We start from the raw sequence: 11098 nt of genomic DNA on the forward strand, positions 1-11098 counted from the left end.
AAGTTTGAGTTTGTGTTCCAATGGAAAAAGAAAACACCAAATGGTATTTTAACTTGTGTTTAGTTTTGTTTTTCTACATCAACCTGAAGTTGCATGTTCAATGTAATGCAGGTTTTTACATTATGTTCTGCTGCCTAAAGTTCAAAAGAAAAAAGGTGTATATTTTTGTTCCCCTAAAATGAACTTTAGGAACTGTAGCCATTTCCTTGCCTTAATTTAAAAGAAAAAAAGTTCACATACTTTAGATAAGAAATCTAAGGCAAGATTTGAGTCTTCAGAGTTGTTTTAGGATGTTGGCATTAAGCTGCTGTGTACATGTTGCAGCCTTTCATGTTGACATGTGTCATTTTGGAATGAGTGTCTAACGCAAGGTTCATGTGTAGTTTTACTTTCAGTATCTGTTTTGATTCCTCTCCAGGTTGCACACAACTGCAATGTATTTCTACACTGAACTGTTTGCTAAAGCAATAACAACTCAAAAGTTGTAAATTATTGACTTAGACAAACTTTTTAAAGTTGGGGCATTAGGTAAAACAATTAGGCTAGAACAGGGGCTTGAAACCCTTTTACCTAAAGGTCATACTTAGCTGATATGAGTCGAGAAAGATAAAGATCTGCACTGTTGAGAGTGATTTTTGTTTTTCCTGAAACTAGCTCCACTTCCGTAGAGCCCTCCCTGCTGCTCTGCTCTTGCTCAGTTTTTTTCTATCAGCACTTTAGCTATTATGATAGCAGAGTTACAGTGCCCTGAGTATAGCGGACCAACAAGGGAGAGTGGCACAGAGGCACAGAAGCTGGGCATACTTTGCCTCTAGTTTTGAGCCAGAGAAAACTGAAGAAAACATAGACGCTGCAAGTCTAGTAACAGTTGTCTTTGTGGAAACGCATGGAGGCAGGAGAAGTTGGCCCTTTTGCTTAAGACCTCTGCTGTTGAATGTTTCCCATGTTGTTGTTTTTTGACATTTATATAAAGTGTACAGTATATACAGCCTTTACATGTCCGTGTATAGCATCATGTTTGCAACTCTGTGCCATCCTTCAGCTGTTCATCTCAAAATTAGTCACAGTAGTCAGAATTAAAAAAGACCTAAGTCTGTACTATTGTGCTGTAAGTGATCTAGAGCTTTTTTTGTTTGTTTTTTTTTTAGTGAAATCCATACCTTTCTCAAGCATGGATCTACAAGGCCAAAAATACCATCTTGCCAGTATACTTTTCTCTTCTCCTTTAATTTATGTGAGAATTGGGTGAGAGCAGATTTACCTGGTAGAAAGCAACCATAAAATTTGTTAGCTAATATGCCTTCCCAACCTGTATTCTAAGGCAATTTGCATAGTGTTTTAGAACAGAGAGATTACCCTCCATTTTTTCCTGGAAAAAAGTAATCCTTTTCTTTAAAAGTTTTCTTGGCTGTGCATTTGCACTAATGAGAAGGATCTGTTGGGATCATTATGTTCTTAAACTGTTCCAACCGCTGACTTTTTTTTTCGTTGCTTGGGTTTTTGCCTTGTTCTAGGAGCTGCTTCTAGAATTTGAGTTTGTACGTTCTGTAGCACAGCAGTTCTGAAACTTCTTTTTTTTTCTTTTTCTCTTTCTCTCAGATGAGGGGCATTAAAGCCTAGGAACACAAGCAGCAGGAGAAACTGCTAATTTGTTGTGATGTACTCAAGTGTCAAACATCTAGGCGAAAGTCTCCAAAAAAATAATGGCAAATAACCTTCAACCTTTTTGTATCTGACTGAAAGACTGGTGTTCTCAGTCATCGTGTCTCTTATAACTAGCTCTGTCACTCTCACATTTGTACCCTAAAGCTGGCTCAGTATTTAAAAATATTTATGAACTTTAAAATTTAGAAATCCTCCTGAATATTGTAGCTGATGAATAACAGTATGAGTTTAGTTAATGTTCAGAATAAAATAATTTGCATACCCATTGCTTTTCTAATCAGGCCCATCGTGTTGTCACAGGCACTGACAGAACAATATGTTTTGATTATCAAGATTGCTAAATTAAGTATGAACAATTACTTTCAAAGATTAATTCTGATGATTGCTTAAAACTTTGTTTTGCTCTTCATTTAAAATTGATGTTATATATTAAAGGGAAACTGTCCAAGTAAGGGTCTTTTTTTTAAAAAAAATAATTTTATTGCTTAATGTTATGCTAGACAACAGTCGTCTTCATTTTTTTCTTCCGTTCTTGTGTGTTCAGCTTTGATCTTTCCATACGAATTTATGCTTCTTCTAGAGCAAATGCAAGGATATTTCTGTTTGGTGACATCTGTGAAGTTGTTACAAAAGGTTCTGGGAATAAGTTTTCTTAATTCATACCCCTGGCTAGGCAACTGCTTCTATACACAAACTGTGTGACTTGTATATCTCCCCTCCCTCCCCCCATCCTTTGGTGATCTTCTACATATCCAGCTGCTGCAGCTCTAGATGCAAAGCTCATTCAAGTCCTTAAGAAGGATTCATAGACCATTTTCAGTGGACCTAGAGTTGGCTCCAAGTAACCGTTTTAAAATTTTGTAGCATCACTGCATTGATTTTCCATTCACTGTGCAAAGTGAATAATGGTTTTTAAAACACATGTGTTTTGAGAAAACATGCAACTCAGACTAAATTATAAATGCTGCATGATGTAGTTGTAATAAATATATTTGTCCAGACATAAGACCTTTTTTCTTGCTAAAATAGATTATTGCCCCAGTGTTTTCATTCAAGAATTCAAGTAGTTTATTTCCCATTTCTCCAGTCCTTATCCTATTGTAGTAGCTATTTCAAATGCTAGCCTAATAATTTTCTGTGGTTCAACCTATTTATTCCGATGCTGGCAAACATGACAGTCTAGTTGGATCATGTAATTCAAGGCCTACATAGTGCAGGGACACATGGACAGGCAGAAGTGGACTGCATTAAACCTCCACTTTTACCTGCATTATGCCTTAATCAACTTCACTGACTGCCACCAGAATCTGCGACTTATTGCCCAAAAGTTTGTTTCACTGGTTAGTGATAAAGGGCTCACTGTTTTCCTCAGGAATGAGAAAATTGTTTTCTCAGCATGTCCAAATCTTACTATTGAAAGAGAGGGATTTCAGTCTGGGTCATCTCCTTGACAGTGCGTAGCACTTACTAAAGCCCCACTATTTACCTGGATAAATCCCTATTTTATTTAAGCCATGTAGTTGTAGAAAATATGCTTGCACAGAAAAGTCAATTGTCCATTTATAATCTAATGCTAGGAAAGGGAATGCAAATTCTAATTTCAGTAATCTGTGAAACCATTCAGAAAAACAAATGCGGCATTTCTATTATAGAACACTTTAATTTCAGTTTCAGAGAAATAATTACATAAGGGGTGTTTTTATGGAAGTAGTTTATGAATATAAGTGCAGGAGTAGGAGCCAGTCTCCTCTAGTTTTGTATCAGATTTTCCATTGAGTCCACTGTGGCTATTGGCAAGTCGCTAAAGCTGTGTCTTTGTTTAAAAAAACAAACAAAAAAAACACAACAAAAAGCGACGATACCTACCTACCTACCTCACAGGGCTGTTGTGAGGATTAGTTTATGCCTATAAATGCATTGAGGATCTGAAATGCTCTGTAAATATTAAATATTTTAACTTTAGTTTTTGCAAGGTGTAAGATTTACTGTAATGAAAACAGAAGATTTTTGTAATTATAAAGCGCAGTAGAGGCAGCAGTAGTGCAGTACTCCACAAGAGTGGTCTGCAGCAGTACAGTAATACTTACTGTAAATTGTAGTTTCAATTACAGCTGATTAAAAAGGTGGTTTCCTAAAATAAGATGCTTCCTCACCAGTGTGCCTCAGTTCTGGTCTAGATGGCAAGAGGATGGTTGGTCCTGTGCATACGCAGGCTTTGGGGCCTCTGCTTGCGACAGCTCGAGCCCACTTGGGCTGGCAGCTCTGGAGGTTTTTCCTCTGCTGAGAACAAGCACCGCTCGTTTCTCCAGGCCCCGGGCTGCGCTGGTCGTGCGAGGTTGGCTCCCCATAACCAGAGCCTAAGGATACGGCTCAAATATAGAGCGCTAGAGTTTCCCTCCTCACCCCTCTAACCTTGCTCTTAATTCAAGTGGCTCACATAGACCCTCTTCGCAGTAAACCAGATTAGAGCTTCCTAGCGCTAATCATGAAGCAAATCATGAAGTACGATTTGCTCTAGAGCCGTAAGCTCTCAGCTGTCTTACAACCCCCCTCCCTTTTTTCCCCTCCCAATACTGAGTTTACTGATGCCCTCGCAGTGGAGACCTAGGATATGCCTGGCCTTCCCTTCTCCTCCATGAGTGAAAGGAGATCCTACTTCTCTACTGCTTCCTTCTCCAGTCTTCTTTCCATGTCATCTTAAGCCATTCTTGTAAGAGATTTGGAAGAGCCTTCCAAACTCAAGTTGAAGATACTACTCAGTCGATTACAGATTGATATTTGAAATCAGTCAAATACCTTCCAGTAGCATTCCTCAACACATTTCAATCTCATGTTGAATTATACTAGATTTTATAATTAGGAAAAACATAATGCTTTTATTTCTTCCCTTTGTGCAAACTAAGGAACCTCCATGCAGTGAACTTGCAGTTTTAAGGCAATAAATGCTGGTACTGCTGTAAGTCAAATACAAATATGTAAATATTTTAAATGTATAATTCAGTACTATTTTGAGTTTATTAAAAAAACAAAGGCAGGGATTGAAGTGCTAGTAAATTTGAAGTATTGTTTTACTTGTACAGTTGAAGATACAAAGTTTCATTGAAATATTTCACAATTTATTGCAATAAGACTTGTGTAATCAAGCCTTATCACAACTGAATTTTCAATTTTGCAATCAATAATTTCTGTATTTCTAAGATCCATAAGCAGGAGGAGGATAAAATTTGTTTTTCACTAAAGATTTTATTATTTTGTTTTGGCCATGTGTGATGTGTGTGTCTTGTTTACTATTATTTCTCTAAATTTTCACCTGTTGAATCCCTGAAATAGCATTTGTTATGGTTTCTGATAGTAGAAACAAAAATATGAACATTATGAAACCTCCAGCTAAACATTGTGCTCTTTTGCTACTGTGAATTAGCAGTAATTCAATTGAAGTTAATTGGATAACTTTAGATTTATGTCAGCACTTAAGGCATGAGTTTGTCCATCAACAGCAAAGGACGTGAATAGGTGTGCAGCAGGAGTATCTCACACTGGAGGAAAATAAAACAAATACTTAACAGTTTGCAACAGTGGCTGTTAATGAATATATAGTAGAATTACTTTTTCCCCCATCCTTCAAAAAAAGCTTAATGGTGACTCGTCAGGTCACTCTTATCGGGGAAGTTTGTATACCCAGAAGGAATACAGATTCCTAGGTCTTGAATTGGTTGTGTAGATTTATTCTAAACAGTTTATTGTAATATCTAGCTAGACATTTTCTCCAGATTTGTGATGTGTTCCCATGTAAGTTATATGCAGCAGTATGTTTCGTATGCACTGTATGCATTTCAGAAAAGTTCAGTTACTGACAGCAGTTCTTAATGTGCGATAATGTAGTTGCATTTAGGTGGGCAGCAATTATTTTGTGCTGTTCATCTTTTACTTTGACACATTCAAATCTTCTTCCTTTTCTAAAAAAGAAAGAAAGAAAGAAAAAAAAAAGCTTCACAAATCCTGAAAGTAAAACTACGCTATGACTATGATGGTGACCGCTTGCTATACATCTTGGTTGTATGCATTGCTTGAATTTTATTGGTTACAGAAGTAAAATTATTGCAACAATGTATTTATATCGGTCTGGTTTAGTTAAGTGAGCATTTTGGTGAAAGACAGAAACGTTTAAGGTAATTAAGAGCAAATCCCTGAAAGCAGCTAGCAAGATGAAAAATGGCAGCATATCCAAGAGCCTTTCATGTAGAAAATTGAACTATTTTGCTTTACCATAAATATGAGGTCTGGAATAAACTTGAATGATTTAGGTACAAAGCCTTTATTCACATTTGTTTCTATAAGTGTATGCAAAAAATACTCATTTTTTGCCTTTATGAAACTTACATTTGCTTCAGTTATGTATTATGGAGTTAGCTGGGTTTTTTTTTCTTCACTGTTTGCCATTTACTGTAAAGCAAGAAGGTAGGAAATCTTAACTTTCCAAATGGAATTTGTCTGGCAGATGAATAAGAAGGAGATCTTAAATGAACGGGGAGAGGGAAGGAGGAGAAGACAGCAAAAACAATTTGCAACCTTGATGTGGAAAAAATCAAGCTAATCCGTAAGAAGAAAAACAAACCAGTTAATACAACCGTTATCCCGGAATTTATCAACCAGTGTAAGCTTAGTGGGATTAGTGAATGCTATAATTTATTCAACGCTTTTGGTGGAGGAGAAGAGTGCCCTTTTGGAACTGAACTGAAATTTGATACTACCAGTGTAAGTTTCATGAATGAAATAATAAAATCATCTTTATTTAGGTAAAAGCTAAACAGACAAAGCCAGACAAAGCTACATCTCCTAAAACACTGAAATTGCCCTTAGTGACTAATGTATCACTCGATATTGTTCTTCCTCCGTCGGTATTTGAATCTCATGGAACAACAGTTGTCACCTGAACGTCCATCGGTTTGGTTTCTCTGACACTGTGTCGCCCTTAAAAAATGGAGTGAGGTAGCAGCCTTGCATGTGACAGGCTTCCCTTTCTCGTTCCCTCGGGGTCTGGCCGACTGTTCGCTGTCGCGAAGGTGCATGTGGTTCATTTGCTTTAACTTGTTGCTTTGGATGACGCAGCTTGGGTTTGTGGTGAATTCAAGTCGCTTCCAATCTGTCGCCGTGTTCGCTGTTTCCGGAATGAAAGTCGTCGCTAGACGCCAGTGAAAGTGTTGATGTGAAAGCTTCGTTCACAGCTACTGGTTTAATAAGTTGGCAGGATATTTCCTTTATTTTCATACTGCACCGATACTTTTCATAGTTGTCTGTTCATTCAAATGATTGCTGTTGCTCTGGGGGGGAGGGAGGGGGAACAAAAAAACAAAACCAAAAACCCACCACACTTTGGAGTCTTTGGGAAGATCACTGAAGTCCTCTCAAGATCGACACTACTTTGGGGAAGGCTTATACTCTTCTGCCATTTTAAGGAAAGACTGTTCTTCTGAAGTACTTTTGCCTGCTTTTAGGCTGTTATGCACTTTCATGATTTCTTCACAAACTACTGTTAAAAAAATGTACTGTAACTTGGATTTTGATAAGCGCACATGTATTTAAACAATTCACTCAGCCTCAGGAAAGCTGGAAAAATTAGATACTTGTTTTGTATCTTAGTTAAAATATGTTACCTACATCCTTTAAGATGGCCAGATAATGTCTAGATCCTGTGAGTATAACTGTATTTAAAATACCAATATAATCTGTAAAAGGAGGACAGTATAATTTGAATCTAGAGACTGAGAAAATTGTGTCATCTTATTGTTCTCAGACATACCTATAGCCTGAATTGGAGTTTTAAAAGCAAAAACAGTGATAAATCCCACTTACTGTTCAGGAAAAAAAAGTGTTTTCTTTCTTAACACTAGCCTGTTTCTGTTTTCTTCCTCCTTCTTAAAAAGTGTGTGTGAAATGAGTGCCGAGGTATGTATAGGAAAAACTGTAAAAATTCTGCTGCTGTACATAATGTTTGCTACTTGACTGCATTTTCTGTTCCACTTTAATTTTACTGGTTTTGCTAAATATATTTTATATATTTTCCTTCCTGGTTCTTGTGATGGCAGAGTGATTACATTTTTGTTGGGGGAGGGAGGGAAACAAAAACAAAACACAAGGCGGCTCTGGCCAAAGAATTCCATCAAGTTTGCAAGTTAGCGTGTATTTCATGGTTGTCCTGGGAGAGCTCTCGTTGCTCCAGCTGCATTATTGGAGAAAACAGCATATAGTATGGTCAATGGATATTAAAACGTGCAATGGTATAGATACTGGTAATTTGCTCAGTTTTTCAAAAATAACTTGCAAAATCCGTTTAGAACACAAATACCACAAGTTCCCCCCCAGTGGTCACTTTTAAGTAGAGCGTTCTTTCAATCTGAAGTCTTACAGACCTTTTTGTGGTCCCTGAAATACTTGCCAATGATTTATAAAGGCTCACAAAAGAGAAGAGAGGCGATGTAACAACTTAGCACTGTGGTATTTCTGAAACAATTTGCATCTCCAGTAGGGAAAGAGTTGGATATCCACAGATTGGTTAAAGATCAAGACTACTGCTACTCCACTGGAATTTGGAGGCTGAATTTGAGTCAGAGACCTGACTGAAAGGCTTTAAAAGGCTGCCTGATGATCTGTGCTATAGCGAGACCTAAGGTCTTGGGAAGCCGTGATACGCATGTCCCATGTAGTGTCCCCGGTGGGCTCTAATGGATGTTTTACTCTGCATTTATATTGGAGGAACACAGTACTGAAAGAAAAAGCACAAAGTTTTCCTTACACAAATGAGGTTTAACAGGTTATTCTGTAAATACAGTATTTAGTTTTATGTTATTTTCCATGTTTTCAGAAATAGGATTCTGTTGACATTCACTAGATATGATCCTTGTAAAGTATTGCACGGTTTGGCTGTCTTCCAAGTGAAACTTGCAGTTGGTCTGCCAGTCCTAAGAATGTCTTAAGAACTGGGGGAGCGAAAAGCTCTTAATACATTTTTAGACATACCTTATGGTAACAGCAAAGTTTCTACAATTGGAATGTAATAATCTTAGTATAGTTGAAAATGGTTACTGCATACACTTTCATATGGCTATGCCCTGTGCTACTGCAAGAGGACTCAAACATAAATACTCTGGTCAGGAAAAAAAAATAGTAGACTAAAATAATAATAAAAAAAAGAAAACACAAAAACTCAAAAAACTGATGAGTAACAAGTTGCTATTACTTTCCAGGGTAAAACTGTACTTTTAAAATCTCTGTTTTGTACAGTGTTACTCTGTGCTGGATCAGTTCAGGATCAGCAGCAATGGTCTATTGCAGTAGATTAGTTTAGCGTTAGAGATGCCAGTGTCACTGCTGTATTTAAAGAAAAGTCTGTCAAAGGATACAGTATAGATAGCTTAACTAGGAGTACTCTTCTACAAAGAAAAAAAAAAGGATTGAGGAACTAAAATTCGATCATCCATAAAAAAAAATCTTGCAGAGAACGTTTCTCTGCAAGGAGCAGAGCTCTTGCAGGAGCGTTTCTCCTCCTCACTCCCTAAAGAAGTTGTATTTCAAGACATAACCTGTTTTCCTTCCTAAGGGTCGTTTTACTTTCTTCTAAGCTTACCTTCTAAGGCCATCCTGTAAACCAGATTCAAGAGAAGTCTTGAGCTGTAAATTTGCCAAGTAAGATCTGCCAAATAATGCCAAATATGATGTTATAATCTAGATAATTTTGTCCCTCATACCCTCCTCCCAGCCATCTGTGCTTTACATGATTACATGATCTCTGCAACCCTTTTGGTAAGGAAAAGGGATCATTAGTCATAGGAGGGACAACTGCTCAGGGAAATACAGACTTCATGAAAGTATGCATCTGCCTTCAGTCTTACCTATCAACCTTTTATTTTCACATTTTTCACATAAAATCTTTCAAAAACTTGCATTAAATCCTTACAATTAAATGGGTAAATGACTTTAGATTCTACAGACAAGTGGCACTTAACCAGACTTCTTACTGCCTTCAGTAACACTGTGCAGATGTTGGGTAACTGCCATGCAGCAATGCAAGGAAAAGGGGGTCTGGGGTTTTAAATCACATCGATAGTGGTAACATGAATAGATACGGGTGCAGTCCGTATAGGAAAATCTTCCATGGTGGAGTAGGCAACTTTCTGATTCAGCCATAAATAGTGTTGTATCTGATGAAGTGCAAGAGTGAGCAAGTGAGATCCAGCAGTTTCTTACTACACTCGTTACTACTTGCAGTGTCTAGTCCTAGAGGATAGGAGGAGACACTGATGCTGGTTTAATTCTAAAAAATCCCTTGGGCCAGCTTCTATGAGGTTATTTAAAGGTGACTCAGTGAACAATAGAAAGATATATAAAAGTGTTTATTATGAATTATGATGGTGAAACCAGATTTTATAAGGAAGGAATAAAAAAAAAGTGCTGAAGGAAGATCTTAGTTTTTCTTTTTAGGCACCATGCTATTACAAGAAGTGCCAGAAAAGTACATGGTACATTCACAAAATGAGAAACAGGTAGTCAAGAAGTACGCCCCAATGGAAAGGTTGAGTGAGCTGATACGAACAAGGAATATGCAAGTAAAACTTACTATCCTTGTGAACATATCAAAAAATAAGCTTGAATTCCGTGAGTCTGCAAGAAAGGGAGTCCTGAAATGGCACTTGCAACAACCAGGAATATTAAAAGAGCATCAGGAAGCTCTCAAGTATAGAAGAGAATCTAAACAATTATTTTGGGTCAGTCCTCCCCACCATCTTTGCTCACATTTTTTTTCACTCTGTTCCCTGCAAGGTCATTAACCATGAAAGAGACGGTAAGAAATCAATGCAGATTTCAGAACCTCAATTTGTGATTAGGCTGGTGACCTTAATGGGAAGGAAGATGGAAAACGTCGACTCCAAAGGGGAAGACGGGGTGGGTTAGGTGGAACAAGGAGAACAGTTTGGGCAGCTCGGCTGGGATCCAAGTCAAAAGCTCAGGGCTCGGGACCGGCTGAGAAGTCCTAACCAGAGAGCTCGTATCTGAGATTTCCGTGTCTGTGGGAAGAGCTATTAAAAAGAATAGCGAAGAAGTAAATTCCTCCTGGCACTGAAGCCGCAGCAGGACAGAGGGAAACGAAACAGCCGCCAGCCTCGACGAGAACCGACGCTCCCCCCGGCGGCACCGCCGCGCCCGCACCTGCGCCCGGCCCGCCCGTGGCCCTGGCAACGGCGGCGGCCGTGCTCCAGCCAATGGCGAGGCAGCTTCCGGCACCGAGGGGGCGGGGCGAGGCGTTGCCCCCCTCCCCCACGTCCCGTCCTCGCCCTGACGCGGGCGAGGTACCCGGCGCGGGGTGCGCGCGCGCCTCCTCCTCTCTCGGCAGCGCGCGCTGATTGGCCGGCAGCGCTGCGCGCGCCGCCGGCGGGAG

The sequence above is a fragment of the Rhea pennata genome, chromosome 1, assembly GCF_028389875.1.
Source record: "Rhea pennata isolate bPtePen1 chromosome 1, bPtePen1.pri, whole genome shotgun sequence".
Taxonomy (NCBI): Eukaryota; Metazoa; Chordata; class Aves; order Rheiformes; family Rheidae; genus Rhea; species Rhea pennata.